This window comes from Pleurodeles waltl, chromosome 2_1 (genome assembly GCF_031143425.1).
Source record: "Pleurodeles waltl isolate 20211129_DDA chromosome 2_1, aPleWal1.hap1.20221129, whole genome shotgun sequence".
Lineage (NCBI taxonomy): Eukaryota > Metazoa > Chordata > Amphibia > Caudata > Salamandridae > Pleurodeles > Pleurodeles waltl.
The window spans coordinates 505,076,633-505,092,349 of NC_090438.1; positions in this window are offsets into that span (position 1 = coordinate 505,076,633).

Here is a 15,717-nt window from a genome sequence, read left to right on the forward strand (position 1 = left end):
CAGAGACACAGAACACCTCACCAGTGAAACCCACAAGTACCACCATGTCTCTCACCAAGGAAGACATGCCTTAATCCCTGAGAGATTGTAAAAAGTAAGTCCAAGAGGAGATTAAAGGAGTCTCCCTTGAAGTGCAAATTTTGTTGAGAACAGATCGCGTCGCAACAACATACAGATTCAAGACCTAGAAGAAGGAACTGAAGGTCCAGATGTGGAAACCTCTGAAATGGGCTTTTTTTTTTTAGAGGCGCTTCAGTGTGCGTTGCTGAAGGTCAAGGTGGACAGGCTCCATTGAGTGGGCCTAGAGACATCTGGCGAGAAGAGGCACCCTTGTGATGTCCTAGCAAAGCTACATCCCTTAATGGTAAAGGAGACCATCCTACCAGCAGCCTGAAAGACAGAAACGATCACATTTCAAGGGGATTCCAGGTCTCTCTTTCAAATATAGCCCTTTGCAACACTACTTTGACATAGTTTCATCCATTGACAGATAAATTGAGATGAGATTATATCAAATATCACTGGACAGACCCATTGGGGATAGCGTTTGATCGCCACAACAAATCGCACCATGTCACAGAACTTGCAGAGGCCAGTTGTCCCATTAGTTACTGTTTTGGGGTCTTGTTTTTTATGTTTCTGAGTACATGGATGGCAATCTTTGGTGGTGGTGGGGGAGCGGAAGGAGATATTAACACAATGGGGATAAAAGGCATGGGGGTGGGGGATTTGGACAAGCTGGAAGGCAAGGTCAGGCGAGAGGTCACTCCTAGAACAAGAAGAAGAGGTTCATGGTACTTAATGCACTATGGTAATCACTCTACTTGCATGGACTATTATGGGCCTGAATTCACCAGCCAAGCACCTCAAATTGTGGAAATATCTACTTGACCAACAGCACAATGTAGTGGTGTTACAAGAGTCAAATGCGATGAAGATCACAGATTAAGGCATAAAGCCTACCCCATGATGTGTAAGTCCTCAGCTTCCACTAAACACAACAGTGTGGCACTTTTTTTCCATTCATCCTTAAAATTTCAGCCCAAGGGATACAAAACTGATAAAGAAGGGATGGTTGTTATAGTAAACGGCCATATTAGAAGCTGAATGTGCACCTTTGCTTCTGTTTATGCCCCTAAATATAACCTATTCCCATTTATATACACACTTTAGGGGTAATAGCAGACAGTGAGATCTTTGTAATAGGAGATTTCAACCTCACCTACAATTCCGGAATAGATAGCACACACACACATAGATCGCCTACTGGAAGCTTCCCCAAAGCGCTGAAACAGGCAGTACATAAGCTGGGACTTGTGGATGTCTGGAGAACACTCCATCGGGACTTCCTTGATTACACATTCTTCTCACACTGTACATACTCCTGACTAGATTATGTATTCATTAGCCAATCCCTGATCCAAGACCTGAGGATGGCAATATTTTACCCCATCTCTATCTCTGATCATGTTCCTGTGTTGGTAACACTGGACTGGGGCAACCCACCAACAAGATACCATTGATGGTTTTTCCATAGCTCACTTATCAGAGGTTGCCTCTTCAGAGATGACCTGCAGAAAGCCATTAGGTAGTATTTTCATCAAACAACCCCCAAGATACTACCCCCTCTTACAACTGGGACATTTAAAGCAGTACTCTGAGGAAAATGAGTTGCAGTAGTCTCAGCACTTAATAAACCAAGGGCAAAAGATCACCCAGCACTCGAAAAGGAGCTGAAAAACTTAAACAGGCCCATAAGGCTACCTCAAGGCTAACCCTACAGCAGAAACACTATGGGGAAAACTCAATTCCATATACACTAACAGGAAAGAATTCACTCTCTTACATCTCAAATGCATGCCCTCTTAACAATGCAATAAAGCGGCATCTCAGGGTCAAGCGAGAAAGGGAATACATTAAGGAAATTCTATGGGAAATGGGTGACTTGGAGAGCAACGACACAGAGAAAGCCCAAATATTATTGAATTTCTACAAAAGACTCTATACATTTGAACATGTAAGAACCCAAACCCAGCTTGATTACTTAAATGGTGTGGGTCTTCCACAATGAGGTCCTGAGGAAGCCTGTTATTGAGGAAGACGTCCAGATGGCTATCATAACCCTGAAGCTCTATATGTTACCAGGGCCGGATGGCCTCATGTCCCAATTTCATAAAACATTCCTAGTTCCACATCTAACCACCCTTTTCAATCACAGGGGCGAAGCTAGTGCAGTCACTCCTTCTATGAGCGAAGCACTCACTTCAGTTACCCAGAAACCAGGCAAAGACCCATGCTACTGTGGCTCATACAGGCCTATCGCGTTGCTCAATTCAGATGCCAAGCAATACTGAAAACTTTTAGCTTCCAGGGTTGATGACATGATGCCTGACTTGATCCACTTGGATCAGTCTCGCTTCAACAAGGGCAGACAAAAAACAACAACCTGTGAAGTGTGCTCCACCTAAATGAAAAAGACACTGGAAGTAATACTGCAGAGAAAGGTATTTGACCAGGTGGATTGGTCCTTTCTATTTTATACATTAAAACGTTTTGGTGTTTGTGACCAATTGATAGCAATGACACAGACCGACTACGCAGCACCTCGGTTCAGGGATTTGATTAATGGAGTGACCTCAGAGCTTTTTCATCTAGAGAGGAGGACAAGACAGGCATGCCCCTCTCCTTGCTTTTATTTGCTTTTAGTATCAAATCCCTAGCAGCCTAAATACGTTGAATAGCTGTCATTAGAGGTCTTACTTTTGGGTCAGTAGAACACAACATTTCTTTATTCGATGATGATGTTCCACTGATGCTCACCTCTCCTCAGCTGAACTGAAGAAGGAAAGGCCCAGCTATTAAGGCACAAACCGCACCCCCAGTGATCTGTACAGAAGAATGATGGTCTACCACAAGCCGATTAACACAAATCCGTCTGAATAAACAGCCCTCCAAGAGGAATTGCACCTGTATGAAAAGGTGGCATGTTTCCACATTACCCTGATTTAGAGTTTGACAGAGGGGTTACTCCATTACAACTGTGATGGAAATCCTGTCTGCCAAAATATAAATCCCAACATATTCTATGGAATTTATATTTTGGTGGACGGGCTATCCATCACTGTTGTGAAGGAGTAACCCCTCCGCCAAACTCTAAATCAGGTCCTTAATCTCTCCTTCTTAACCAGCGTTGACATGGAGTCCCTAGTGGCCTTTGCCCCCTTTACATGGACTAAAAAGGACATCACATATCTAGGCATTAAATTCAATCCCTAACTATCAGACCTGTATCTCATGTTACTTCATTAGCTTTCAAAAGCCAAGAGGGCAACCTTCAAGTCCTTGTATCTGTGCCATCATGCCCAGAATGGTTAGGCCCTTACCTAAGATGCCACTTTATGTTCCACTATCCCAAATACACTATGGCCCTCATTACAACCCTAGCGGTTGGTATTAAAGTGGTGATAATACCGCCAACAGGCTGGCGGTAACTACTGCCAAATTATGACCATGGCGGAAAGATCTCAGAAAGACAGCCAATGTACCACACCGACTGCCAGGGCGGAAACAACAGCCACCATGGCGGTAGCTGCCTACAGTCAGGCGGAAGTCAATGTTCCGCCCACCATATTATGACCAGACATTCTGCACCTTTTCCAGGGCGATACCAACAACATCAAAAGCCTGGCGGAAACTGTGCTCAGAAGGGAAAGGACACACTGTTGGAGACACAGGGAACAACCACGCACTATGGAGTCTGAACTGCATGTCTTCCCCATCATCTTCCACGTTCTGCTCCACCACGAACACCAATGCTGACGAAGACGACTATGGTGAGTACAGCCGCCTAGCACACAAGGGAGGGAGGATGGCAAATGAGAGTGACACATACACGCACCACCCCCCAACACCATACACACAATCAGCTGCATTACAAAAACAATTTTACCCCGTAACTCGAATGAATAATGCAAGGACAAAACGATTTCGAAAAAGTGAATGTAATGAGATCAACACAGTATGAAAAATAGGTTAGGCAAGATAATAGACAGTAAAAGGGACACAGCCCAGTCCACAATGTTCGAAGGCCACATGGCCACAGGCCAGAGTCCAAGCCACACATGTCACCTGCGTCAACATGGAGAGAACACTTCAGGGGCATCAGTTGGTAAATGGGCAGGCACCTCAGGGAGACTGGGGAGGGGGCACCTCAGCCAGGAGATATTACAAGACCACTGGTTCTGAAGGGGGCAAAATGCCCTGTGCTTGATCCTGGGGAGTGATGGGCCACAGTCTCTCAAGTGGGTGTCTCACCCACTGGTTCTGGAGGGGGCAACATGCCCTGTGCTTGATCCTGGGGAGAGATGGGCCACAGTTTCTCAGATGGGTGTCCCACTGTTTCTGGAGGGGGCAACATTCCCTGTGCTTGATCCACGGGAGTGATGGGCCAGTCTTTCAGGTGGGTGTCTCACCCACTGGTTCTGGAGGGGGCATTTTGATCCTGGGGAGTGTTGGCCATGTGGGTGTCTTACCCATTGGTTCTGGAGGGGGCATTGTGCCCTGTGCTCTTGATCCTGGGGAGTGCAAGGTCACAGTGTCTCAGGTGGGTGTCTCACCCATATGTTCTGGAGGGGGAAACATGCCCTGTGCTTGGTCCTGGGGAGTGATGGGCCACAGTCTCTCAGGTGGGTGTCTCACCCACTGGATTTGCAGGGGGCAGGCCACACAGCAGCCCATGGAGGCAGGATTATATACCGTCCCCTGGCGGTGACGCCTGCTCAGTGGTGGTGGTGATGCTGCTGGAGGGGGAGGCTCCTGCCCGTCCCCTGCAACTTCGGACAGTTGCTCAGTGGTGGAGGTGGTGCTGCTGCTGGTGGGGGGAGGGGCCTGCCCATCCCCTGCAACCTCAGACAGCTGCTCAGTGGTGGTGGTGGTGCTGCTGGTCGAGGAATCTCCTGCCCATCCCCTGTAACCTTGGACAGCTGCACAACCATGGTTGATGGTGGGTACACTGTCACAGTTCCAGCCCCAGACCCCTTGGTCTTCCTGCCTGCTGGTGCAGGCACCTCCCTCTTACTGGCAGCTGGGGCAGGCTCCTTCCCCTCTTCCCTGCTGGTGCAGGCTCCTTTGTCTTCCTGGCAGGTAGGGCAGGCTCCTTCCTTTCTTGCCTGCTGGGACAGGCTCCTTGCTCTTTCTGCCATTGGGGTGGGAAGAGGGAGAAAGAATGGGAGTGGAGGAAGAGTAAGTGGTTGTTGGAGGTGTATGTCTGCCGCTTGTGGGTGCAGGTGCATGGCCTGTTTTCTGTTGTGAGGTGGAATGTTGTTGGGTGTCTGAGTGCTTGCATTTGTGCACCTTAGGAGGGGGGTACAGACACAGTGGGAGAGGACACAGGGGATGTGTCCATGGCTGTTGTGGAGGTGTCTGCCAGTGTGGTGTGTGTTCTGCCTGGTATGGTGATGATTCTGGTAGTAGATGATGATGTAGTGCATGCAGGTGTGAGTGTAGACGGAACTGGGAGGGAGGAGGAGGAGGAGGGGGAGACAGTGGAAATAGTGGATGTTGGTGTGTCTGCATCTGGCTGGTGTTTGTGTGAGTGCCTGTGGGATGAAGTGTGGTGCTTGTGTTTGTATGTACCACTCTTTTGTGTTGTCTTGTGTGCCTGCTCGTCTGGCTGTGTGTTTGGGATGGGTTGGGGTTGAGGAGAATGGGACTGAAAAGAGGACTTTGGAGGGTAGAAACAGGGACAATGACTGCTATCAGAGAGGAGGCCAGAGCCTCCAAGAATGCATTAGTCTGTTGCATCTGGGCTGCCAGCCCCGGGATGGCATTCACAATGGTTGACTGCCCTAAAGAGATGGCTCTTAGGAGGTCAATAGCCTCCTCACTCAGGGCAGCAGGGCTAACTAGGGCAGGGACTGAGGTGCCTGTGGTGAAGGAGATGCCCACCCTCCTGGGTGAGCGGGCACGTGCAACTTGATGAAGTGCTGCTGGGAGGACAGTGCTGGTACATGGGGTGGCGGATGTACCTATAGCTGTGGTGGTCACAGAAGTGTCTGCCACCACCAGGGAGCTTGCATCAGAGGAGGAATTTGTGTCAGAACTGTCCCCTCCATTCTCCGCCGTGGTGCTCCACTCCGTCCCATTGTGCCCTCAGCGTCAGTGGACACTACCTTCTGGGTCCTGTGGGATGCAGCTCCTTCTGTCTCCGGTGCCTCTGCTCCTCCACCAGTTGATGCAAATGCACATAAGGACAGGTTGACAAAACAAAAAGGGGGGAAGAGACAAAGGATACACTGGGTCAATGGCTGCACTGACACCACCGGTGGCGTACACAGCACCCTCACACACAGGGAACAGGCCTACGTAATATGCTATAGCACTAGCTTGCCACCAAGGCATGGGGAGGGGCATACACCACCAACTGCAGCACACCTGGGACCCACACAGCCCTGACCAGTAAGTGGATGCCTACGAGCTAGGTAGCAGGATTATCCCTTCAGAACCCTAGCCACCAGGAGACCTACTCTGCAATATCAGGCCTGGTCTAGGGGCACCCACTGACAAACCTCCACCACATGGATACCACCCTACCATGCGTGAGTTGTAATGATGGGCACTGTACTCACCACCTTGTGGCTGCTGTGATGCCCTCAAGCGCCCATCCGGCTCTGGATAGGCCACCGCCATTATGCGGGCCATCAGGGGGGGGTCAGGGTTCGACGAGCACCACTTCCTCATTGGGAGGCCATCCCCAGCTGGGACTCTGCCATCTTCCGTGCCCAGCGTCTCAGGTCCTCCCACCGTTTGCGACAGTGGGTGCTCCGCCTGCCATAGATCCCCAGGGTCTGCCCCTCCTTGGCGATGGCACGCCATATACCCTTCTTTTGAAGGGCGCTGACCTGCAGAGGCAATACACACAGGAAAATGGAATTATACAAACAGTCCTGCCTGTTACACTTATGGCCCACCATGCTCCTTCACATCACCATTTACACACACATGGGCCAGCACACAACCTATATGCCGCCCAGGGACATCCACCCACCCCCCTTACACGCGGTCCTCTCACACACCACTCCATGCATTCCTGCCCCATGCATCATGCCCACAGTGTACTCACCTGTTGGTCTGGAGGCCCATACAGCAGTCCGTACTGGGGTTGGACCCCATCCACCAGTCTCTCCAACTCCTCCGAAGTGAAGGCTGGGGCGCTTTCCCCGTCACATGGGCCATGGTAGGTTCCAGACACAGGTCACAGCAGCACATGCAGTGTAGGTCCTCTCCTGTGGAAGATCAGGTAGCAAGTGAGGGATTAGATAGAAAATGACGGTCACGTCTGCGGCAGTGCATACCGTCACCGCAGGCGTAGATCACCATTGGCCACTGTAACCCACAGGGCCAAATTTTAACCAATAAGGAGCTGCACTGCAGTTTCCGACCGCCTCCTGCAACGGCGCAGAACGGTGCACAACGTCAGCGGAATTACCTCACTTCCACCTGTCCCTCCACACAGGACAGGCGGACACCATTTCGTGGTAGGGGGGCAGGCCCTGGAAAATTGCTGCATCACTGGTGAAATTAGGGGATACTGGACAAATTAGGAGATACATTACAAGTGAACAGCATGCAAAGTTATGTTGTAGCTCCATTGTTCAGTTTGTGACCGGGTCCTCACTCTTTTGCCCATAGATTCCTACTGCTGCAGATGAATAGGAGATGGAGACATACCCCTGTGTACATATACAGACCCCTGGTGGACTTGGCAACACTGGAACCTGACCTGATATCTGCTATCCGTCACCCCACTGACATTCCCCCTCTTGTGCAAGTTCTATCAGTGTTCAATTTCCTCACAACTGGTTCTTTCCAAGTGACAGAGGGCTTGGCAGCAGGCATGTCACAGCCAATGTTCTCAATAGTGCTGACAAGAGTGTTGTCTGCCCTGATTAAACACATGTGCAGCTACATTGTTTTTCCCCAGGTTGAAGATGTGGCCACAGTGAAGGCCGAGTTCTATGCAATGGGACATATCCCCAACATAATTGGTGCAACTGATGGTACTCATATTGTATTTGTCTCCCCGTCAGAATGAACAGGTGTTCAGAAATCGGAAGAGTTTCCACTCTATGAATGTACAGATGGTGTGCTTGGCGGACCAGTACATCTCCCACGTTAATACTAAGTGTCCTGGGTTGGTGCATGATGCCTTTGTCCTGAGGAATAGCAGCATCCCAAATGTGATGTCCCAACTACAGATGCACTGGGTGTGGCTAATAGGTTCCCACCTAGTAGATGTTGGTGTATGGGTATGGTGTGGGCCATATGGGATAGTGTGTGGCTAAATGTTGTCACTCAATATTTGAAGGTGACTCTGGTTACCCGAACCTATCATGGCTGCTGACCTCTGTGAAGAATGCCAGGACAAGGGCAGAAGAATGTCATAATGAGGCACATGGGCGAACCTGAAGGATAATTGAAAGGACCTTTGGCCTCCTGAAGGCCAGGTTCTGGTGCCTTCATCTGACAGATGGATCCCTGTGCTACTCACCCAAGAAGGTCTGCCAGATAGTGGTGGCATGCTGCATGTTGCATAACCTGGTCCTCAAACGCCATGTCCCAATCCAGCAGGAGGAGGAGGCTGGAGATGCCCGTGTGCCAGCAGTGGACCCTGTGGACAGTGTGGATGAGGAGACAGAGGATGAGGACCAGAACAACAGAACATCAGTGATCAGACAATACTTCCAATGACACATAGGTAGGACAGTGTTACTTCACATTTCAATGAAATGTTTTGAATTTCTGTGGCACTGGCATGCTGATATTTCACATTTCTATGCCCACATACTGTTCCCCACTGGCAATTCATTTTGCAGATGTTGGTGACCTCACATGTACTCCTGGGGTGATCACTGCAGCCAGCTACAGGTCATTAATCTATGCTCATTTTCTGTACAGTTGAATTGCAATATTTGTACCTGTTTCAATAATTACATACTTGAAAAACATGACATACTCCAAACTTCTTTTTTTCCAAGGGTTTTTATTGAAGTACTAAAGAATTGAGGGGCAAGTGCAAGGGGATGGGGTGATGATGGAGGAAAGTCCAGGGTATTGTTTCAGTCTGTTTATAGCACAGGTGCATTGTCCATGGGGACATAGGAAGGGGAGCAATGGCAGTCCAAGGTGGACAGGGTTACTGAGTGGGACACAAGGGTGACAATCAGGAGAGTCTAATTTCCTGGTGGGGTCTTGGCAAGTGACTCTGGCTTCTGTCTGGATCGCAGGTAACGTTTGCGGGGTAGTTCTCTTTCTGCAGGGGGAGGGGTGCTGGTGGCCTGTGGATCCTGTGGTGGGGCCTCCTGGCCAATAGCGGCAGAGGAGGTGGAAGGCTGTTTAGATGTCTGGGTAGTGGCAGGTGCCCGCGGTTGTGTGACTGCCTCCCTCATATTGTTGGCCATGTCTGCCAGCACCCCTTCTATGGAGATCAGGGTTGTATTTGCCCTGACAGCTTTCACTTGTGTATGTTAGTGTATGGTGGGATTGTTAGTTCTCCATGATGTGCTTGCTTTAGTGATGAGTGTCCATGCAGGGCTGTGAGGGGTGTCCATGCTTTGGTAGAGCATGCAGGGCTTGGCATTGGGATAAGTGAGATGTGATGTGGAGTGTGTGGGATGGAGTGGAGTGATGGGAGTGAGGGTGGGGGCATGTGATGGCATGCAGGTAGGGGGGTAGTAGTAGTAGAGAGTTTACTTACCAGAGTCCAGTCCTCCTCCTACTCCGGCCAAGCCCTCAGGATGCAGGATTGCCAAGACTTGCTCCTCCCATGCTGTTAGTTGTGGGGGAGTAGGTGGGGTTCCACCGCCAGTCCTCTGTACAGCGAGCTGGTGTTTTGCTGCAATGGAACATACCTTCCCCCATAGGTCGTTCCACCTCTCCCTGATGCCATCCTGTGTTCTTGGGTGCTGTACCATGGCGTTGACCCTTTCCACAATTCTCTGCTCTAGCTCCATCTTCCTAGCTATTGATATCTGCTTCACCTGTGCTCCAAATACCTGTGGCTCCATCCTGATGATTTCCTCCACCATGACGCTTAGCTCCTGAAGCGAAGGTGTCTTCGTGGTGCCATTAGTGTTGTGTGAGGTGTGTGGTTGAGGGTGTGTTGGGTAATATGTTGGGGTGTGTGATGTGGGGTGTGAGAGTGGTGTATAGGTGTGTGAGGTATGTGGCTCTAGTTGTGTCAGTGGTTTTGGTGTTTTAGGTGTTTTTGGTATCAATCTCTTGCCAGTAATTGTTGTTTGTAAAGGGTTGTGGGTACTGTGGGTGTGTGTTTTACAGTGGTGTGGGTGTGGTGTGTGTATGGGTGTCAGGTGTGTGTTGTTTGAATTGTCCGATGTGGTGTTGTTTTGTTTGTGTGTGTCCATTTTGAGTGCAGCGGAATGTACCGCCAATGGTTTACCGCCGTTGCATGTCCTCCGTGGTGATTCATGGGTCATAATGTGATGGGCGTACTTCTGTCAACGTAACGGTGTGGGTTTGGATACCGCCAGTTTATCACTGACCTTTGGTGTGGCGGATTTGTGTGTGTGGCTGTCATAATATGATGAACGGATATCTGCCGCCGCTGCGGTAAGTTGGCGGCAGTCAGAGTGGCAGTAAGTGGGATTTACCGCCAATGTCATAATGAGGGCCTATGTGTTCCTCCACAGCTGGACCAAAGCTCCCTTACATTCAGTTATTTCTTGTCCTTTCTTAACACAAAGCACTTGAACGCTCCCTTTAAGACTGAGGTGCTTGAGGTGCTTGGGCATTTACCTGGCAGTCATGGCTGGTTCAGAGCTATTGATTTCTTGGACTTTGTTAGTCATTATCCAGAGCACCGGGTCTCAGTTTGCAGTATCAGTTCATGCTCTAGAAATACAAAAAAACTAACTTATTGCTGTAACTGAAATATGTGCATGCACTTGCACAATGAAGTTTAAAGATCATTTGGGGCCCTAGGTGCTTTTTCACTGTTAATACAGTGTGAAAGTGCATGCGCCTTCTTACCTGTGGCAGGAAAGTGGGGCTGACCAGTATGTGCACATATACACATTGGTGTGCCTCAATGTACATGGCCTGTCACAGCAGGCCTGAATAGACACACTTGTACATGTATGGTGTCCTTTAACTTCTGTCCAGCCTGCCCCTGCAGGCTTGTCCATGCACCAGGGCACATGTGCCTATTGTACTGGAAGAATACCCATGTGTGTTTTAAGTACACATGTGAGCTGCTCTGCCCATAGGTTTACATGAGGATAGGTTACAAATGCACAGTGGATTGCAGTGGAGTAGCCTCATGGTGTTTACTATAATTTGATTCACAAGGACGAACCCCTTCCCATGGTAAAGGCGGCTTTGTCAGTTTATGCTCTTGAAACGTGACTTCTAATAAGTGGGCATTTCTATGTTTTAAAAACTCTCTTTTGGTGCCTTTTAATTCAAAATACATTTCCCTGAAGGCTGGGGAAAGCACATCTGTGCAGTCTGTAGTGACAGCCATAAAACTTGGGCACCTGGAACGACAGGCCTCTGCCAGCTGAGGGCCTCGCTGGATAGATTAGAGAGAGAGAGAAATTTTGACAATTGGCCTCTCAAAGCAAGAGCATGGATAACAACTGCATTCCATGGTGCCATGGCAGACAGAACTGAAATTTAGGGGAGACATCTGTGGTTCAAAGGGGCACCTTGTGAACCACCCCGAACTGTAACTGGACACTTCAGTATATCCATTCGTACTACTCTTCAGTAACTTAGAGCTACGATTTCAGGAAGATGGGACAGAGACGCTGGACTGCATGTTGCACACTGCCAGAGGAATCTGTTGTGCACAAGGAGTATTTACAGCCCCCAGTAAGGGACCGCGAACCCTTCCAGGCCAAATCTTCATGCCTGTTTAGCCTAGGCAAAATGGTCGCTGAAGTGTGGTACTTTGAAGTGTGCTATCAAAGGGTACAATGGCGCACCCCTGTTCTTTCATGAAGGTGTGAAGGACATCAAAGACCTCCTGTGATGGACCTTTACCTTCTACTGGTGTCATCTGGAGAGCGGTGCCCTCGTAAGTACTTGCATCGTTGGCTGGACTATATTGGGCAGCAGCGGTGAGAGCACTGAAGCAAGCATACTTTCTGAAGACCGCTTTTTGCCTGGTGCTGTGCCTTCTAAGTATTGACTGCATTTCAAGGAGTGTGGGCCTCATTGTGGAGCCACGACATGCATAAGTGGCTGGTTGTTGTGAGCGGATTCACTGGTGTGGGACCCCATGTGGCCTGCCTTTGTCGAGTGAATTTCATTTCTCTCATGTGACTCCAGACTGCATGCTCATTGTGTGCAGTGTCAGTGTCATAGGTGACTACCCTCAGAGGTGTGGATGTCCCAGGAGCAACATTTAACACATTGTGCTTGCGATTAGAAGTGTATGGTGTGACTCAAGTCATAGTGCACCAGGTGTGGTGCCTTATTTCAGGGAGCTACAGGATTGGAATCTTCTTCATGTGTTCAACCGGATTGACTGGTGCAGCTCAAGTCATTGTGCACCAGACATTCTGCCTGATTCCAGGGAGGCACGGTATTGAGCACTTTGTGGATGCAATCAGAACCTGCCTGGTGAAACTCAAGTCATCCCACACCAGACGTTATGCCTCATTTCAGGGAGGACCGGAATTAAGCATTTTGTGTTTGTGATCGCAATTGCCCTGTGCAGCTCAAGTCTTTGCCACCCGACATAGACCTTCCATCCAGGGAGGTGTGGCTTGCTATCTCTTTCTGTGCAACCAGGACCATCTGGGGCTTCTCAAGTCATTGCGCCCCAGACGTTGCACCTCCTCCCAGGGAGGTGTGGGATTTAGTAACCATTGCGTATTAGAGTTCCTGGCTCATCAGGCTCAGCTGGGCACCACTATGACCTGCATGCGTCCCACAATGATCCTCCCCGATTCTTTGCAAGGCTGGGCCCATGCCAGAAGGCACGGGTGGTCTCAAACCTTCATTTGTTGGCTATTCTGCTCTGCTGGTATCACTCCCTTTCCCCCCATATTTTCCCTGAGTGCCTGAACAAGTGTGACTCTGGACATGTGCAGTCTAGCACCCCAAGAAAGGCTGTTTGCATCTTCAGCTTGCGGGAGGTGGGGTAGTAGGGCGAGTTTGAGGGTGGAGAAAGAGCTTGGGGCCCAAGGGGGGAATCTGCGAGCCCACTGACAGCTAACCTACCAGATATTGAAGCACAGCACAGCATTAGGTTGCTGGGAGCGAGTGTATGCAAGTGCATAATTTGCAAGCCTAATATGCGTGGCACCACTTGGCAGTGCAGAGTGTGTGGGAGAAAATGCAGGTTGTGGGAAAGTCCTCCTTTTTGCCCTGGTCACCCCCAAACTTTTTGGACAGGTACAGGTGGTTACTGACTCTTGGCTGTGCCCTGGGTACTGCTTACCAGTCCTAGGGCCAATGCTCTGTGTAAAGTGGATATGGAAATTAGGCTAATTATAATTGGCAAAATTAACCTACCTATAAGTCCCTAGTATATGGTAGGGCATGAAGGTTTAGGGACCCCAGCATGGGTAGTTCCCCCATAGGTGCACTGTTGATGTGCCCAGTGTCATTTAAAAAGGCAGACCTGCCTTGGTGGCTGCTTTTAAATTAAAGTTACATGCAAATTCGACTTTGGAATTAAAAGTAGTTCCAAAGTCTTAAACTACCCTATTTCTGCGTACAGGTCATCCCTAAGGTGTGCCCTATGTTCCCCTAGTGAGTGCTGGGTGCCATGTAACTATAAGCAGGGACCTTATAAAAATTGTTTTATAACCCTGGTGAGGTAAAACAGCCAAATTCGTTTTTTCCCCTCATTGTACTGAATGGCCTCCATAGGCTAGAATGGGGAAACTTTATTTTAATTAAAAAAATCCCCTTAAGTAACAGATAGCACAAGTTTGGTATCACATTATTTTTTATAATAAATCCCACAACTTCCAGTTGTTGGATTTCATATAACTTGTTCAGGTAAAGAGTTTTAAACTTTACCTGAAAGGTTGACAACTTCAGACCTGCAGTGTTTTTGCTGCTTTGCTCTGATTGGCCAGCCTCTGGCAGCCTGGCCAGGCTGCTTGATGAGGTGTGAAGTGGCCTTGCTCAACACAAAGAGATGTGCCTGGGGGAGGAGATCTCCCTTCAGCAAATGGAGAAGCAGGAAGGGGGAGGGCTGCCAAACTGGTCTTCAAAAAGGCAGGGAAGGACATTTGGAGCAACCCAGCAACACCCTCATATCCTGCAAACCCAGACAATTAGGTGGCCCCTTGATTAGATTAGGAGAGGGCAGGAGAGGGATGTGTTTGGGTGTGTTTGGGATTTTTAGCCACGCCAGTGGGTGGGCTCAGCCAGATGTAACCTCCAAAAATCACTTTCAGCCATGATGGATATTTGAGGAATGTTGCTCCATGGGATTGATTTTTGCCACACTTCCCAGGAAGTGGTCATCACAGGTGGAAGGACCCTGCCCCTGATTGGAGAACCAGGACCCCCCTGTTTTTCACCCAGGAGCAAGGATTAAACTGGCAGACCTGCACCCACACCTCAGATCCCTATCAGATTCCAACAAGGACTAACTACAGAAGAAGAAGGCCTGACCTGCTGGACCCCTGGCCTGCACCTGGACACTGCACTCTGGAGGACTGCAGCAGCTGCACATTTGGCTTTCACCACAAGAAGGACTTTGCCTGGCTTCAACTGGTTCAAGGAGGGACTCCCTGTTTGTTACAGGTGAAAACTTGCTAAACAGAGTCCCCTGCACCGACTCCTGAAGAAACCAACCACCTGACCACTGTCTAGTGGCCAAAAAGGAGTTTGTGCCAGGTGCATTCTGGGAGTTGTAGTCCGCTTCCTCAAGGAGCATCTCAGAGCTTCTGGAACCTTGGGGTGAAGTGTGGACCGTAAAAAGAACCTTAAAAGAACATCTGGAAGAAGATCCAGATGTTTGGAGAAGTTAGGAGGATTTTTGGAAAAAAGCTCCATAAAGGGACCGACCCGCCGTGGCAACTCTAGCCGCCTTGCCTCAACCATGACCCGGCCAGACTTGCAGGTTCATCCTGGTGAAGAAAATCTCCAAAAACTGACTAAGTCCAAACGTAGGAAATTGACCGGGACCTCCAAGGCAGTGTATCCGAAGAGGGCTCCAAGGACGTCGGATCAAGATTCAGGTTTGCCCCGGTCGAAGGATTTTCACCTTGAAAAAACAACTAAGGTCCGAAGGTTAAAATCTCCACTGAGGGCTCCCGCAACGCGTATCTGAGGAAGAGTTCCAGGAGGTCAGATTGGACTGGCAGGTTCATCCTGCTGAAGAAGATCTCCAGAAAAACAATTAAGTCCTAAGGGAAACTTTTGACGGAGGCCTCCAGCGGGGTGTAGCTGAGCGGGGCTCCATCACGGTTGACCTTAAACTTTGACTTTGCCCTGGTCGAGGTGCGACCAGATGACCAGATTGGAGATTTTTGTTTCTATGCGTTAGAAACCATTAATTCTTTAAAAATTCATATCTCTGGTTCCCCTCATCCGATTTTATTCATTTTGGTGTCATTTTAAAGCTAAAACTATTTCATATTTTTATAAATTGATTTGGGATTTTTAAACTGTTTCCTGTGTTTTATTTAATTAATGTTTTTTAATATTTGAATGCTAAACGCTTTGTCTCCT